Source organism: Lissotriton helveticus, chromosome 3_1 (genome assembly GCF_964261635.1).
Source record: "Lissotriton helveticus chromosome 3_1, aLisHel1.1, whole genome shotgun sequence".
NCBI lineage: Eukaryota > Metazoa > Chordata > Amphibia > Caudata > Salamandridae > Lissotriton > Lissotriton helveticus.
In genome coordinates this window covers 492,877,049-492,895,520 of record NC_136061.1, presented here as the reverse complement: position 1 = coordinate 492,895,520, position 18,472 = coordinate 492,877,049, and the positions used below count along the sequence as shown (strand labels likewise).

The following is an 18,472-nucleotide window of genomic DNA, read 5'->3' as shown; positions in this document are numbered from 1 at the left end:
ATTGCAGGAAGTGTACCAAATACATTCAAGTATAAATAGAGGTCAGGCCAAGTGGAATTATGTATAATCCTGGACCCCTGATATACCTCCGTAAAAAAATTGCTGTCCAGATATTTTCATTTTTGATTTATGTTTTTGGGTCATTAAAGAAGCAATTTAGCTTGGGCAGACATTACTGATCCGGGACAAATGTTTCTGGAAGACATTTTTAGAAATGGCAGATGTATTGGAGTGATGATGTAATATTTTAGGAACCATGAGACCTGTATACTTCATTTTGCTGTCACAACATAGGTTTTGGGGGTCAGTTAGTCTTATAAGACAGAAAATAACTCCTCAGAGCAAACCTTCCGCCATTTTCTAAAATGGCATTATAATAGAGGAAGAAGAGGCACATCTATACTACTATTATAAAGAGAGAACACAAACCTTTGAGCCAGGTAAACTCGAAAAGTACACCACCAATCAAAACACCCAAGACATCTTTGAAAACCTCAGGGCAAGCAGAAGGACATAGGCTATTAAAAATAAAAAATATACGTTGTTTAAAAACTTTTGAAATAAAAATAAAGTAGTCCCTTGCAAGTAGCGCCGGCCGCGACGTCTGCGTGATGACATCATTTGCGTTTGCGCTCCCTGGCAACACTTCAGGAAATGGCACCGAAGATCGCGACCTGCTGGGACGACTGCCGCGGCCCTGCTTGCTGCTGGGCGAAGTGGCGGCCTGTGCGGGCGGGGCACCTGGAGAGTGGCGGCCTGTGCGGGCGGGGCGCCTGAAGAGTGGCGGCCTGTGCTGGCGGGGTGCCTGGAGCGGGACCGGCGGCTAAGGTAACGATCAGGCTCTCCGGGACACAGGCGGGAGGGGGCCGGGCCGGGGCGGGAGGGGGCCGGGGGCGGGAGTGCACGCAAGCCTCAAATGCTGCCCCCAGCCCCTTTCTGCACCAGGCAACGCTGGGGCGGGCTGCTAGTATAGAAATAAAACGGAATAATGTTTTTTAATCGTTTTATGTATGCACCAAACAATGTTTATGGTCTGAATATGAAACAAAATAATGTTTATCACTCCTGTTTTAGACACATTTTGATAGTTCACTTTCTTTATTTGTTTTGGCACTTGCTTGTGGTACATTTGCAGAATGTCGAACATTTGAGAAGAGCATATCGACAAGTACATCTTTTGGTAGCACAGGTTTTGCAAGTACATGTACGTGAACATTTTGTGGGTAGAGGCTTTAGAAATGTTGTAGGTTTTAGCTTTCTATCAATATCTTCCCAACTAGGAGACTTTTTTTAATTGAAATTCTTCAGGTGAAAGTTTTTTTTCCAAGCTCTTATTCCAGTTTCTGCTTCACTGGTTTGGTTGCAGCACCTCCATCAAAAAATGCATTTGTTGGGAGAAGATCATGCAACAGAATGTCCTTGATAAATTCATCACTTTCTTTTGCTCAATCCATCTCTCTATGAGCTTATGAAAGTGGTTTTAAAAAAAATATGTTTTGGAGTGGCTGATTGGACGAAACTCTTACTATGGCAATTAAAGTGTGGACGTTTAGCTTTAGTGATTCTGTCAAACAGCTTTTTCTCTTTCAACACAAATCTCTCCTGCTTCAGTTCTCCATGTAGTTTCAACCCATTTTCCAGGACATCCAGTAGACATGTCTTTACATTGTTATGCACATATTGTTTGGTCTGAAAGTTGTGTAATCACGCAGGCTCAGTCATTTCAAAGGGGTTTCTTTGCTGCTGCATAAAAGGAAGAAGGCTGTCAACATGTTTATTAAAATGTTACCCTCTCTTTCCCACAAGTTGGTGGTGAGGCACAGTTTCACAATGGTCCATTCATTTTGAATTTGTAATCTCTCTGAACACATTGCAAATAGAAAGGACATCATGGTAAACTAGCTGCCATTTAGCAACATATTCACTTTTACATGTCTGACCAACCATTCCCTTGGTGTTTTTCTGTGATCTCTGTATCATCTGTTCCATTTTCATATCTGGAGACACAACTTTGAACCTTCCCTCTCTGTCTTTCACCACAAAATGTCTTTGGATGAATTTTCTTTAGCGATATCCCACCTCTAGCTTCTTCACTCTTTCCAAATAACAGGACCCACATCTCTGGTAGTTTATGCAATAGAATTCCCGAAACACAGTATTCAGTGACTCCACAGTCTTCACGTGCGTGAAGCACACTAATCAGGGACACCACAGTCTTCATGTGTAGTTCCCAATCAACTTCCCGATCAGCATTACCAAGTTTTTCACTAGAGCTTTCATGTGTAGAATATTTCCTCAGTACTTGCAAAGTTCTGATTTTTTTTCATTGTCTTTGACAAACTGTGCAAACTTGGTTTTCAGGTTTTCTGACTTTGACCTGACTGTATTGAACATTGAATCTCTTGGCATTATGTCTGTTGAGTGAAGTGCACCCTGCGCCTTGTTCACTTCTGAGATCAGATATGCAAAACCTAATTTGTCAATCTTGTTCCAGAAAGCATTCCAATTCACAAGCATGCCTTGTAACGAACAAACGCAATATGTTTCGCTCAATACTGACTAGACAGTTTTGCTCCAAAAGATTTCAGCCTCAATAAGTGCACCGCCTTTGTCACATCTACTGAGATAACGTTCTGTATTCTAACACACAACTTTTGTCATGTGGAAAACGCCCATTATTGGCTAAAGATCATAACATCCTACTGAATTGCTCATAAAAAATGTCAGGTACAATACTGAAAACACCTTCATCGCAGAACTTTGGCAGGATAAGCTGGTCTTCACGTTGAGCACGCACATTTTGGAATTTTTTTAGAGCTGTGTAAACTGTTGTGTAGTGTGTGACTGGAGATGGTATTACTGGTAAAAACCCAACCTTTTTCAGTGGGATAGTATTCTGGGAGATCAGAGCATGACTTTTCTTCATCCTTCAGTCTGCACCGAATAAGCAATATGATAAATCCAATTCAATCAGCTTTGCTGACCGCAGCATTAGGTAGAAGAAGATCCATGTCCTCAACCACTTTGAAACTTTCTGACAGACCGGGATGTGTTGATGGTTTATAGTGGTTTTGCACGAGTTGGCAAGGCAGTTGGGTTATAAGTTTGCAGCTTCATTTGCTTATTACTACAACTGACACAGTTTGTTTTCCAGCAGCAACTTCATTGGTACAGTCTTGAAAAAGCACCCTGGCAGTATCATATGTCTTCAAAATCAAAATTATCAAGAACAGCAATTGTAAATCATTTCCTGGGAAGTGACTTGGAAGTTGTGTGCTGTCGGATTCACAAGATTATACAGCACAAGCTCCTAACAAGTTCCTGTTCCATACTATGCCATTATAACTTGCTGATACACCAATACTATTAATTGAAGTGATCATCTCTCTACTTTTGCACTTGTCATAGATTGCGTGGGAAGTCATCATGTGTAACAGAGTTTTCTTTTTGCTGTGATGTAATTCATAAAACATGATATGGAAAATACAGTACATTTGCACAGCATCAGCCTGTTGGTTCATGTGATTATCTTCCACCTCTTCGCTTATATCTTCAAAGCCATCATCAATGTTGTTGGCTTCTGTTCCGTACTCAAGAACTGTAGTTTGTAACAGTTTTGCTTTGCTGATATTAAACAATGATGCAAGAAATGTTAAGACATCAGAACTTCTGATAAGTGGAGCTCTGGGGGATCACAAAATTTGTCAAAAATCGAAATCTGTCAGGATATTTCTTAAAATGATTCCAGCTGACTTTACTGCATCTTATGATTTTATTTTGGCAGCAAGAACTTCAGGAGTGAAATCAGTTGAGAAAACCATAAGTAGCTAATTCTTTTCATTAGACTGACAAAAAGAAATATTGTCATTTTATGTTTCTCACCAGAAAAATCTTAATTTCATTATTTATGATCAATACAGTTTCATCGATGTTGACCATTATTTCTCTGATCTCACTGAATGTGAACCCATAGCCAGCACTGACGATTGTCTTTAAAACTACATTTGCTTTTTCAAAAAGTGCAAACTTAACTGAAGGCTGCCGGTTTCGTTGCTGCTGGGAACTCATTATACATTCATATTTTCGAATGTATGCACGTATGCAGTTTGGGTGGGCATACAAATCTGCTACAAATACATTCACCTCGCTGTTTAGATAAGCTACTCAGTTGAAAACTTCATCTTGGGCAAAAACTAGTGCAGACAAACACATGTTTGCCCTTTGAGACTCACATACTCTGTACGTTGTTCTTTTTGTCAATCCCTTTTGGCCCTTGTTCTGGGTAAACCACAGACAACACTTTGAAGATCATCTGCATTCTGACCAGTTGTTGGGGGTGGACAAGGTGTAGGCATCAATCTTCTAAGTGGATGGGTATTGGGTTTGGCTGTCATCGCTTTCTCAGAAGACTTAGGGGCATATTAGCAAGGGCACTAACGCCGCTTTAGCTGGACTTTTTCCAGCTAAAGCGGCGATAATTTTATCGCCCTATTAGCAAGCTGTCGCTAATAGCAGTTAGCGACAGCTGTTAGGCGATAGCGACCGGTTTGGGGCCCACTTTGCATGTCAGCGATATTTATCGCTAATGACATGCAACGTGGGCGTACCCAACCTGTTAGCGACTGGAAGCAGTCGCTAACACAGTTATCGCTTATTAGTAAGGCAGGCTGTGCGATTACAAAAGTTGCGCTAAGCGCGATTATCGCCAGAACCTAACGCCTGCTCAGACCATGACTTAACCTGTATATCCAATGGGAGGTGGATATTCAGGTTAAGTCCAAATTAGCGTTAATGCCTGAATATCGCTGGATTCCCAGCGATATTCACGCATTGAGCCACTATCGCCGGATATTTTATTGCATTAGAGAAAAACGTTGCTAATAGCATGTTATCTCTGCGATAATATCCGGCGATAGACAGCGATAAAAAAAATGCGCAAATCCCATTTAGCGATAAATATCGTTATTTGTTGCTAATATGCCTTTTTAGATTCTTGTTGTGATTCACTGGTTTCAGCTATTTTTTGATGATTTCTTTCCTGGCTTTTTTCCATTGTATGTGACTTGTAGTACTTGTTATAATGATAAAATATTTGCTCCTCTTCACTCATCAGTTTCAATCTTTTGTGAACTTCGTCTTGCCATATTTCTGCAGCATCTCAAACTCTCTTCTGTCCAGCCACAGTTGCTATTAGGTTTTCTTTGGGATTAGTTTGGCATATGACATTTTTTTTTTGTTGAAGGAGATTTTGTAGTTAGCAGCACTCTGTCAGGTCCTCTGCTACCGCCTGCTACCGAATTTGAATGAATAGAAAACCAGAAAGGAAAACAATATTAAAATAAAATACCAATATGATGGATAAAACACATAATTATAGAGCCATCATTTTGGAAAATGCTGGAAGGGTTGCTCTGAGGAGTTATTTACTGTCTCTAAATGACTACTTGACCCCCAAAACCTATGTTTTGACACCAAAATGAAGTGTATAGGTATCATGGTTCCTTAAATATTACATCATTACAGCAACACAACCGCCATTTTTTAAAAACATCATCCTGAAAAATTCGGCCCAGATTAGCAATGTCTACCCAAGCTAAATTACTTCTCTAATGACATAAAAACACAAATCAAGAATAAAATTCTCTGCACAACAATTTTTTATAGAGGTATGTCAAGGGGCCAGGACTAGTAGCAATAGGGGATTAAATTCTGCGACAAGTTTGACTACATAATTCAGCAAGCAAATGCAAATATATAGCAAGAAAATGTAAATTATGATGTACAGAATATGCTTAAAGATAAACAATTCAATTCGTTCAATGGCTTTATTATCTAGCAGATGTGAAACTCTAACTATCTTTTTAACTATTAATTTAAAAAGTGAACCTTTCAATCTAATTGACGTTTTTTTTTGGTTAGTACCATTGATTATAAAGGAATGCCAAAGCTAAAAATATACAAAGATTTACCTAGAAAGCAAATTATACACTTTCTTAAGATTTTGTTCAAAGTGCCATTAATCACAAATTAATGACTTTGTGTGTGTGCATGAACACCTAGCTATACCCTTTAATATTAACATTCTTTGCATCCCCGATCAAAATTGGTTTTGCAAAAATACACATTGTTGCACTCCACAAAATAAGCTTATATGTTTTGTTTTTGCAATAAAAAGTGTGCCTCGCTTATCTCTGTTATAACTTAAATTTGTCTTCAGTTTTAGGTTTTCCCTGTGTTCACACTAAGGAGTTCCTAGCAGCACCTATGCAAACAGTAGAGAACATTTAGATTTATTATGTATGTGTTTCACAAAGACCGATTTTTTGATTCAAGGCATTTGATTTTGAAATGAGATGCAACATGTAAGTATGATGGGTTCATCCAGACAACATCCAATACATCTTTGTTGGCCGTTAGGAATGCACAGTGTAACAACATCATTTATTAATTGGAGTGAATGGTAGTCCATCACAAGTAATAAAGTCGCTAACAAATTGAGTCTGGGGAACAGGTTTCAGTCATTTAAAGATGAGCTCAACCCCTGGTTACTATGGCACAGAGCAGACAGGCTTAACTCAGCAAAAATGTGCACAGCATTTAGAAGTAACAAAACAGTTAAAAGTAAAAAACACACCACAATAAAAATCCCAACAATTTATAAATATAGAGAAAAGTTTAATAAACAAAATGATACTGAAAAAGTAATGCAATTCCTGACACTGTATTAGTATCGAAAAAGCAATAAAATCAGATCACAGGACCTTTGACAATGTAATTCATTACACAGCGCACAGCACTCATCCATTGGTGTACCTATTATGGTAGATTTGCATTTGTGTACATTTCTGTTAACTTTTCACAACAATATTAAAGCAGAAAAGAATATAGTCCAGCATCATAATTGGTGAGTAAGTGCATTTTGCGTGTAACAACTGTGCCCAATGATTGTTAGAACACAAAGGTATAGACATAATAAACATGTAATTTTAATAGTGCAAAACAGTAGCCTTATAGCCTGATGCCGAGGGCTATACCAGTTATTAAAGGCCCTGAACCCAAGTTATAGGTCTGAGCCATAGGCGAGTGCCTATGATGAGGGTGAGGACCTTAACAACAGGTATAGCCCGAGTCAGAAGGGGTATAAGGCTATTAGAACATTCTAGCCACTAAGAGTGGAATTTTCTATTTAAATAAAGGAGAAACAAAAAGACAAACTTTGGCATGTTAAAGCAAACTTATACCAGCCATTATAAGGACAAGAAGTGTAGAGAATCGCAGGAATTTAGGGATGGGATGTTAAGCTATGGCCTCTCTCAAAAGGTCAATGACCCTACTCATAAGGCAGTCCATACATTGGATGGTATTTTTCCAATGGTACTTATCTTAAGGTTTTGAAGGTGTTCCATTACTCTGGTGTGATCATTATGCTGTCTCTTTTCCACTGGATGGACACCATTCTCAAGTGAATCCTAAATTTCATAGTACTAAAACCTTTAACATGAGCTGGAGTGGGCTTTCTGAAGAAACTCTTTCCCAAGTTCTGAAGGATTGTAGCTGGACCAGCCATGACACACCTGAATGTTCGTTGTGTCTTATGACATTGTCTCACCCATTAAGGAAAGTCACATTCATAGGAAGCTACAAACTTCCCCATGGTTCTCTGAGAAGTTCAGCGTGTTAAGACAGACCTATACGCTCAAAGAAAGGGTGTGGCAAAAAAGCTATGATCTCAATTGTACAAAAAGACACTTAGGAACATAATAAATTTGTGGACCTTCAAAGATTCTTAAAAAGATATGAATACACCCAGATGTATATTTTATCTTGAAATACATTTATTCATATAAACTCGCTACAGATTAATTCTCAATAATTACATATTCATACACAATCAATAGAGTCATGTTCTGAATCCACATCTCTAGTTTAATAATTCTAAGTATCCTATTCATTCATACTCCCACATTCATGCCATATCTAACATTTCCATAGCTCCTAGGATGATATATACAGACTTGTGATTTATACTTTGATGATTTAAATATGTGCATCTATATCCATCCTCTTATCCATAATATTACATTCAATAATACAGTTTTCTCATTTTAATTAGGAGTTTTCTGTCACAATACTAGATATGTTGTTTAAATAGACCAAGAGGGATATGGTATTTGAATTAACCAAGTGGGGTCACAACATGGTATTGTTATTTTTGGTTATTCAGGAAGCAATACAAACATTCACAATGCTATAGTCGTTTCGTTTTATAGGTAAAAAAACAACAGAACTGCATTCACATGGCTATAGGTTCTTTTCCTATGTGCGTTTCGACTGTGAGCCTTCACCAGGAAGCCATGACATCATAAACATCTGAAGTGTATTGAAAAACATCTGGATTACGTATAGTCGGTCCACCCCGTCACACAAGTACTTAAAAGCTTCAAAGGAAATTGAAGCAAATATTTTAAAACCAACATGCGTATTGTAATCACTGCACGTGAATACAGGGTCTATAAACACCACCACCGTGGTCAAAAAAGTATATCAGAAGAAACTTAACCGCGTGCACATGCTAAAAACATGCCATTGGTGCCCCAAATCCTTTTGCCAAATATTCAAAAAAGGGGAGGGGATGAAAGAAGGAAGAGGGGAAAGAAAGAAAGTTGGGGATTGGGGTGGGAGGAGAAAAGGGGGTAGAGGTGGGAAAGAGGGGGTAAGGAAAAGGGGGAAGGGGAGGTGGGCGGAAGCGGCCAATGATACAATAAAGCTATCTTCTAAGTTTGAAAAGGGGGTTACATATCACCCCTTTCTTACATGCAATTATCTTGCCACCACAACAGTTGCAGAATATGTAGCCATAATTTCTCAGAGGTCGTTCTTTATTTAATCTGGATTCCTAGAACCTGGAGCAAGGTCAAAATTAAAATCTTCCTTCAATCTTCCCTCCACGGGGTAACAGTAAATACTTAGTATACATCTAAGATCTTACCTGTAATGAGGAGAAAAGGGATGCAGAAAGTGAAGTTGAAAAACAATGGGATGTTTCCTGAAAGGAACAGAAACTGAAGATTTCAGTCACTCTATTCCCAGCATGGTGTGTTCTAGCTCTAATGGGGTATCTAACTAATCACGACTCCCGCTCTCTGAATGAGTTGTTACCTGGCTCACAATTTGTACCGTGATTGCAGCAGCAGGGAAAATTTGTAGCTCAGCCGAGCTACAGCATTGTGAATGCCCGATCTCGGGCTGAACACTGTCTGCTTCTGTGTGTTTGTGCAGCTACTGCATGGCTCTGGTATCTATACGGGTGGGGGCTTTCTTCCTCCTGCGCGACCTAACCACCGCTATTCTGCTGCCGGAAAGGGCTCCGAGCGATTCCAAGACTTGTTAAATACGTTGCCAGCAACTTGTTTACCATCCTTGAGTCGGCTCAGGTGTGTGGACAATAAAAGCTCATGTCTGCTCGTATCTCAACGAATGCCAGAAAATTGGCGACCATATTGAAATGGTTAGATTGGACGTACAACTCTGTTCTTTTACCGATATGGGCATCCCAAAACATTTAAACTACTCAATTTACAGTGCCTATTGAGCAGCTGTTTACGCACATTTATGAGAAGGCCAAAAATCCATAACCATGAGTATAAAATCCTCCTTTTCTTGAACTATCATGTATCAGTATATAAGTGGCTGCCATCTTGAAACGGTGTAAGATCTAATGAATACCGTTATTGGTACATCTCTATGTTATCGATGTACTCTGATGTACTTCTGAACAGAAACAGATACAAATTTTAATGTTTAACAGGGCCATACGCAGAGTCTTGGCTTGGCCCAGCTAAAATGTATCAAACCTTATATGCCACATATCCTAGCTATGATCTGCAGGAGAAACATCTATGTAGGACCCTTATTTAAGACTATAAAGCAGTTATTAACGCAGAGAAAACGTGCTTCTGCACCAACAAACTTGAGTAAGCCAAGTCCCCAAGAGAGCTCTTAAATTGATCAATCGGCTTGCTATGCCCCCTACTTACGCCAGTATAGAAGCCACCCAAGAATTTTGTAACAGGTTGGTGAACTTCTAAATTTCTACACGGAACTTGATTCACTTAATGCAGACTCCAGTATTTCTATGTGTGAAAATGTGTAGAGGAACGTTGCCAGAGTCTAGAGAATCAAGCATCTATCACAGAGTAGGATCCTCCACCTTCTCTTTCCTGACTCCTAAGCAACTTGAGGTTTATCTTCTTAGTATGAAGTCAGGCTATCAAACTAGCAAACACAGATGCAGTTCAAAAGAACAATTTCTTTATATATAGTACGGGATCAGCAGTTGTCACGCCAATATAATTTGAGATCCAAGTCTGTATTCTACAATTTTTCTTTATTCAACATTTCCTAAAGATTTTTCCAGCATATTGTTCGCCAACACGTGTTTCGTCTCTTGCTGAGACTTTATCAAGGCATAAATCATGTGTGAAACTCGTGAAGTCAGGGTGCACTGCTATAGTCCAAGGATAGAACACCGAAGTGTGTGGAACAGTGTAGATCCTAGTGCGTCCAAGAAAGGTGATTGGTGCACAGGATTGATGGACAGCAGCATATAAAAGTATATAACGAGGTGGCCGAAATAACCCCAATATGTTCTTTTGAACTGCATCTGTGTTTGCTAGTTTGAACACTCCTGTGTATAAAAGCTTGAGTGCTGAGGGCTATATACTAGAGCTCGTTGTTGATTTTTACTAATTTGGAGTGCTGTAATTAGAACTTCCCCACATATACTGACTCGGGCTTACATTTCGGTGTTTGCCTATAGCACCTTTGGATAGTAGGTGCATAGATTTTCTTTAGCACCCAAGACATCATTATTGTTTCTATTGCTTTTTCTTAACTTTTCGTGTACCATTTCAAGATACATATCTGTGGCCTATAGAATAGTGCGGACATTTCCCTCGGGAACACTACTATCCTCTCATTTTTTACATATCCTTCTGAACCATGTTCCTCTAAAGTCCTGCAGCTGGTAGCTAAGACTGCTGCTCCTCATCTTGCAATTACTATCTATAAATCCATTAGCTCCGGAGTGTACCCTCAACTGTGGAAAAAAGTAGTTGTTAAGGTTCTTATTTTAAAAAACGAACTTGGATCCCACAGATCTGAAAAATTATAGGCCCATTTCTCTACTGCCCACTGCTTGATCCCTCTCAATTTAGTTTTAGAACCAATCATGGGACTGAAACTGATTTGGACTCAGCTGTCAATAACATCCCCTCTGTAGTTGATGCAGGGCAGGCTGCGACATTGACCCTTTTGGATTTTTTTGCTTGCAGCCTTCAATACTGTTTCCTCTACTCTGCTGGCTGACAGACTCCAGAACCTGGAGCATTAGATCTGTTAACTTCCTTGTTGAATAATAGATCCCAGATGGTTGTTATGAAACAATTTAGTTCTGATCCCATACTTTTGCCATGCGGGTTCCTCAGGGCTCCTGCCTGAGAACAACAGTTTTTAATGTCTATGTCTCCCCATTGGCTACGTTGATACAGTCCTTTGGACGGCAGGCCCTCTCCTATGCTGATGATACGCAAATTATTGTTTCCATCAACAAGGATATGGAGGCCATGGCTACCAACTTCAAGAAATGTATGCAGGCAGTAGCCACTTGAACGGGTGTAAACTATCTTAGACTGAATGGGGATAAGACTTAGATCTTGATTTTAGGCCATCAGTCCTCCATCTGAATTTTTTTTCTTATGGCCAGTTATACTAGGAGTACTGCCAACCCCGGCAGACTCAGACAAAAATCTCGGAATACTAGTGGAAAACAAGTTATCGTTTAACTTCAGGTTAATTTTACAGTATCCACTTGTTTCTGGATTATCAGAACTTTGAGGAAGGTGTTCTTTTTTCCCTCTGAAGCTCACAAGCAGGTAGTTCTGGCCTTGAATTCTTCTAAGCCAGACTACTGCTATGCACTCTATTCAGGGGATCAATAAATCAGCAACTGCTCCACTACCGTTAGTAAAAAATGCAGCTGTGAAACATATACTTGAAATTCTCAAACATCAATCAGTCTCAGCAGGGATCTCCAAATTATATTGGCTACCGGTGAATAAATGCATTACCTTTAAGGCTTTATGCATTGATCATAGGGCGGTGCAAAATATCAGTCCCAGAGGACTGACTAAGATGTTGCAGAGATAGATTCCCACTAGACATCTCCGGTCAGCTAGCTACAATTTTGTAGCCGCACCTAAATTTAGGAAGACCAGGTGAGGGGCAGGGCTTTTTTTCTTCTAGAGCACAACAGTTTTTGGAAAGCATTGAAGACCTGGCTTTTCACTCTTTATTTTATTGCCAGCCATTTTCATAAGTTTAGGAGTTATTCTTTTTCTTTGGGCCTCTCCCCTCTTTAGCGCCTTAACGTTTTGTGGTAATTGTACGTTACTAATTTCATTATAAGCCCAGAAACCACTACATTGTCTTCAGTAGAGCTCTCAACATTTCAATGTTCTAATACATTTTCATTCACTAATACCATACATTTCATGAGAATGACATATTACAAGTTACTATAGAATATGGATGAGTCTTTAATGGCCTTTTCAAAATGTTCATCACCATATATAACGATATAGAATAAAGGAGCAATACAATGCTGAAAACAGAATTTTGGTACACATTTACCCTAGAATTGCTCTAGAACACTGACTCGTTATTTAAAGTTTGACAATCACCCTAGGAGAAATGGAGTTAAAGTACTTACCTTCAGAGAGTGTAAATATATTAAACAAATGTCAAGCAGGAGGAGAACATGGTAAGGGTGTGGGCCTGTAATTATAGAAAACCCTGAGGAGATCTGTAAAGGAAAACCACTTCCAAAAGAAAGGAATATGAAGAAAAATATGTTAAGGTGCTACAAGAAAAGAACAAATCCATAAAGAAATATGAATCTGATTAAGAGAATGGTGAACAGGTTGAATAGTAGTTTTTAAACTGCGACAGTCAGGCTACATTGCTAGGCCTGATGCAAGGTTTGCGCTGCCCCTTAGTCCACTAGTGACCTTTAACTTACATGCGCTGGGGTACACTTTGGACTATATACTAGGAACTTATAAGTAAGTTAAATATGCCTTTTAGAAGTATACTAATTCAACCATATTTATAGTAGGAGCATGTGCACTTTACTAATAACTAGCAGGGATAAAGAGCTACAGCCAGCAAAAATAGACAGGGCACAAATCTGGGGGCTCACCACTCAAAATATTATAAATTCCAACACGGACCGTGACACATATTTTGCCAGATATTTTTTGCTACTTGTAGGAAATTAGAAAGATTCTGTACAATAATGTGCTTACGGTCATTTCCCTGGTGAATATAGGTTTGAAGTCCTCACTTATCGTTGTGGGCCAGAGATAATGATCTGTAGCTCTGTTTATATTCTTGAGGTGCATTTTTATTCCCTTTCATTTTGAATGATTGACGGTGCCTTCTGCAAAAAAGGTATGGCGTAAGATAATAACTCCTTCATATCATCATGCCAGCTCACCAAGACAAATATGTTGGTACCTTATTGACTGGCTATATCACAATTATTTTTTTGTGGCTAGTTGAAAGCTCGTGCAAGTGTACATTCCTGTTTGTGGTTTTAAGATTTTACTGCAAGTGGCTGTTTATCTACTACCTTCAGGTAGCGTGGTTTGTAGGAGGCTCATGCTTGTCAAGGACTTTGCAATGATGAATAGCAGAAAATGATAGAAGATAAAGATGACTGGTAAAATTATTATTTGAATATTCTCTCTATGCAAATTAAAAACTGCCATATATGCACCTAGGTATGTTCATGTTTTGGGATAGTTGTAGTGCACACTCTTGATTCAGGCCAGTCATAAAAAAGTATTTATGTTTGGATGCCATTTTTATGCTCATCAGTATTCCCATCCTTTGCGTAAAAATCTTTTTCAGGCAGTTTGACTCGAATGACATGTGTCCCTGTACTGATGTGGTGGTATGCCATTTTTCGTAAGCATCTCCTTAATTTCTTCCTCCAATTTCTTGTTGCATGTTGCAATACAGTGAGGGGGCATGCATTGTAAGCATACATTGTGGTACGTGAACCATAGGTGTTATTTTCATATGTTATGAATCTTCTTGAGGACAATGTCGTAGACCAAGTAGCATATCATCAGCAGCAGAAGCAGCTAAGATACCTACCTTCTAAACAGGGCTCTATAGTGGTTCCCGATATGTTTTTAGGGAAGAAGCAATGTAATCTTGATCGTGGTGGAGGGAATAATGCTTCTAGATGTAATGAGAATGGTAGTAATGATTTAGAACTAGGAGTTATCCGTCCACCAGTGCTTGAGCCCGTCATACTTTGTAAAAACAGGTTTTCAGCTCTAGCAAACATTGAAAGCCCTTATCTTGAAGGCCATATAAACCAGTTGTGCACCCAAGATATCATACGAGGACCTAGCGACCTGAGACAGGGGGGTTCTCCTGAGTCTTCCACACTCTCTTTTCCCTTGGGGGGTGATAGTGCTGTTTTGTTTTGTGTAGTGAACCAATTGTGTAAGCTAATTGAGGATATGCAAGTTAAGATCGAAGTTCTCACTACCACAGTAAATAAAGGTATATCTGGCTGTGGTCCATGCCCTAACTGTTGTCCGGCTACAAAACCACTGATTGATAAATCCCCAGACCAGTGTAAAGTGACAGCCCAATGCACTGTGATTAACAGGGGCAGCACTAGTTTGCCAAGACAGGCTGGTGCATTGCGAAGCGGTTGCAGCAAGAAGGGGGCCCCCGCAAGCTGTGTTTAAGGAAACCGCTGGGTATTCAAATGTAAAATCTAGAGAAATATCTGGCGTTCCTAAACTGGGATCGAGTATTAACACTAGCTTGCTGAAAAAACTTGATAGTAACACCGCATTGGCAAATAGATGCGACCAACAGCTCTGTGCCAACCGGGACGATATGTTTAAAGTCTACATGGTTAACGTCCCAAAATTGGTTCCTGGCAAGGATACAGAAACAAGTGACTCCCTAACGAATAAAGCTATCCACTGGATCAGACACATCAGTGGATGTCGATCTGTGATTAGGGATGATATTACCAGAGCGCAAAGGCTCTCTTAAAGCGGGGGGGGGGAACTGATTGCATCGAACTGACCCTTAGGCTGGCAAATATGGCACAAAGTTTGATGTTATTAGAGTTTAGAAGCTGTTCCCCTGATCATTCCCTGATACAATTGAGATCTTCTCCCCCTCATCAATGGTTGGCAGAAATGGGGAAGCGAGCACCAGGAAGAGGGCAGGGTGGCCCGAGCTTGGAGTCAATTGATTGACTGATAAAAGAGAATGATTAATTATTCCCCCCAGTTTATACCGTAGGGGAAACCTTAAGTGTGCATCCAAACGGCAATTTGCAGTCCCTTTGTCCAATGGTAACTCCGCGAGCTGTCAAGGGCCAAGCTGAATTTACGTCAGCTTGTCCTTCAGAGAATCCAAATTCACGTGCAGATGTTAATTTCCCAGATGGACTTGGAAAATCTGGTTCAATTATGTCCTGGAATATTGCAGGGATGAACACTAAGACACAATGCCCGGAATGGGCCTTATTTGTTAATCCTTATAACATATGTATATTCCAAGAGACTTGGTTACTCGAACCACTATACTTCCCGGGGTTTTTAAACTTTAGTATTCCTGCGGAAAAAAGTGCAAGAGGTCGACCTTTGGGAAGTTTGACAATTTGGATTAGACAGGACTTAGACGTTAAAATAAAAGTGCTCCCCACAAACCACAGAGATATACAGATTGTTTCACTTAAGTTCACAAATGTAAAACCTGTAGATATCTATAATGTGTATGCAAGGAGTACAGGGGAGAAGAAGTCCGGCACATTTACTGCCCTAGAAGACCTTATAGACAGATACTCTGCGCAATCACACATAATAGTAGCAGGAGATTTTAACATGACTTTTGAGCCGCTGACAAGCGGCGACTGTGACCTAACAGAGGAACAAGATAAGCAATGGGTTGTCCCTAAAATAGAGCTGGAGCCAGTCAGGAGGTGGACTGAACTGGCGATCCTGATTAACTCAATTTGTCTAAATAAAGGGTTAAGAGCGGCCAATGGCAGGACATTGAAGGATAAGCTGGGTGCTATCACTTTCAAAAGTGGCTTAAGAGCTAGTAGGATTGATTATATACTTGTGAATCTCGAAATGTGGCCCAACTTGGAGGACATGATGGTTGTTGACCGCCTTGAGAGTGACCACAACCCTCTATGTATGGCTCTGTCCTATTGGAAACCCCCCATGACTGATAGGGGTCTGATTAAAGAACTGTCCCCCAGTGTAGTCCCCACAAATGACATGCCCCACGTAAAATGGCTCAAAGTGATCGAATGTCAGGAAAATATTGTTTATATTTCAAGTAAGCTAGAGCAAGCAACTAGGGAATTGAGCTCCTATTATAGAACCAATGACACAGAACCGGGCATAGATTATGGTACTAAGATACACGGAACGTTATTTCTTCAACTAAAAGAACTGTTTTTCAGACCGTGCAAGCCAATGAAGGCCCAAGTTAAAAATTCACCACACTGGTATACTAAGGATTGTAGAAAGGCACAAGCTGATCTGGGTCAGGCAATAAAATCTGGACCCAGTGGCAAAGTTCGCCTCGCAAGGGAAACCTACAAATCTGTATTAAACTGGAACATACTTAGATGGGATGCGAGGGCCCGTCTGAAGAGCCACAAAACTGGGTTTCACAGGAAGAATGGGTGGCCTAGTTCTGGCCCCAATATGCTAAGGGGACTGAATTAAGTAGAGAACCCAGAGCAGAGGTTATATACACACCATGGCTCGAAGACGCGTTCAATATCGGGGATGTAGAATGCGCCCTAGACTCTGTAATAGTAGGCAGGGCGCCAATATGGATGGCGTCCCGGCAGACATTTTTTTGTATGATAGAGAATCCTGGGGGAGGTACAAACTTTTGTTGTCAAACATAATAGCCAAAGGGGCACCCATACCTGTATCGTGGAATGGTGCGGAAATTATCACAGTTTTTAAAAAGGGTGATAAGTCACTCCCTGGTAATTACTGCCCAATCAGTCTGATTGATAACATGCAGAAGATATTTGGCAGACTGGCTTTAAATAAGGTTCAGGACAGGGAGCGTGAATTGAGTATACTATCACACCTACAAGCTGGATTTAGAGCTCGCATTAGCACAGTCGACCAAGTACTGCATTTTGCCACGCTTTACTGGAAAACTGTGCAATTAGGGGGCGGTAGTTTATATGCTGCCTTCATTGATCTGAGGGCAGCCTTTGATCTCGTTCCACGCTCAAACCTGTGGTCTTTCCTGAATGATATGGGTATGCCTCCCGCCCTCCTTTCATTAATCATGAGACTCCATGAACACAACTTTGCCCAGATTAGATGGGGTCGACCTGGAAGTGTTACTAGCCAGTTTCCAGTGGAAAGGGGGTACGCCAAGGCTGCGTACTTGCCCAGACTTTGTTTTCTTTATACATTAATGATGTGGCTAAAGTACTGATTGAGGAAAAAGTTGATGCTTCAATTCTAGCAGGGGCCAAAGTACCTATTTTAATGTTTGCTGACGACTGTCTTATTGTTTTCTAAGACCCCAAGTGGATTGCAAAAAGCTTTAGATGTTTTTGAGGCTTTTTGCACCAATCGTGGCCTGGAAATAAATGTTTTAAAAACCAAATGTATGTCTTTTAACCAGCACAAGTCATACAAAGGCAATATATATATAGGATGTATGACATTACAACGCATGCTTTTACATCGCATGCCTTTACAACGCGGTATTTACAATGAATACCTTTACAACACATAGTGCTTTTAGGCGCTGGATAGTGAATTGTTTAATTTACTATTCCAACTCCAGTCCCCGTGGATAGTAGGGAAGGTGTTGGATAGTACATTAAACCTATTCCCTATCCTAGAGCGCCCCCCAGCGCAATGCGTTGTAATGGTTTGCGTTGTAAAAGTTGCGTTGTAAAGGCACTGCGTGGTAAAAGTTGCGTTGTAAAGGTTGTTTACCATATATATATATGAACGGATTACCCCTGGAGCAAGTAAAATCATTCAGTTACCTGGGTGTCACCATCCAACACGCTGGAATGAACAGATTAATCTAGCTACGCACAAGCACCGGCAATTGGCGGGAGCATTGAGCAAAGAGCACGCCAAGTCATTGACAAAGCCAGTAGCCCCTGCCCTTTGCGTCTATAGAGCAAAGGCGGTAAGCGCTGCCCTTTATGGTGTGGAGATCTGGGGGTTCGGGAACCTAAAGATGATGGTAGGATCCGAAAATAGGTTTCTACGTAGTCTTGTTAACTTACCCCAGAGTACTCCCATGGGTCCTGTTTTCTATGACTTGGGCATGAGACCAATTGACTGCATTGCCAATTTGCGACTTG

General features: G+C 40.3%; 1 long non-coding RNA gene across 1 annotated transcript in view; it reads left to right on the top strand.

Moving 5' to 3' along the window:
* The window catches only part of LOC144822636 (uncharacterized), a 167,686-nt gene that overhangs the window by 65,011 nt on the left and 84,203 nt on the right, over positions 1-18,472 (top strand). The gene's annotated exons all lie outside the window — the stretch shown is intronic.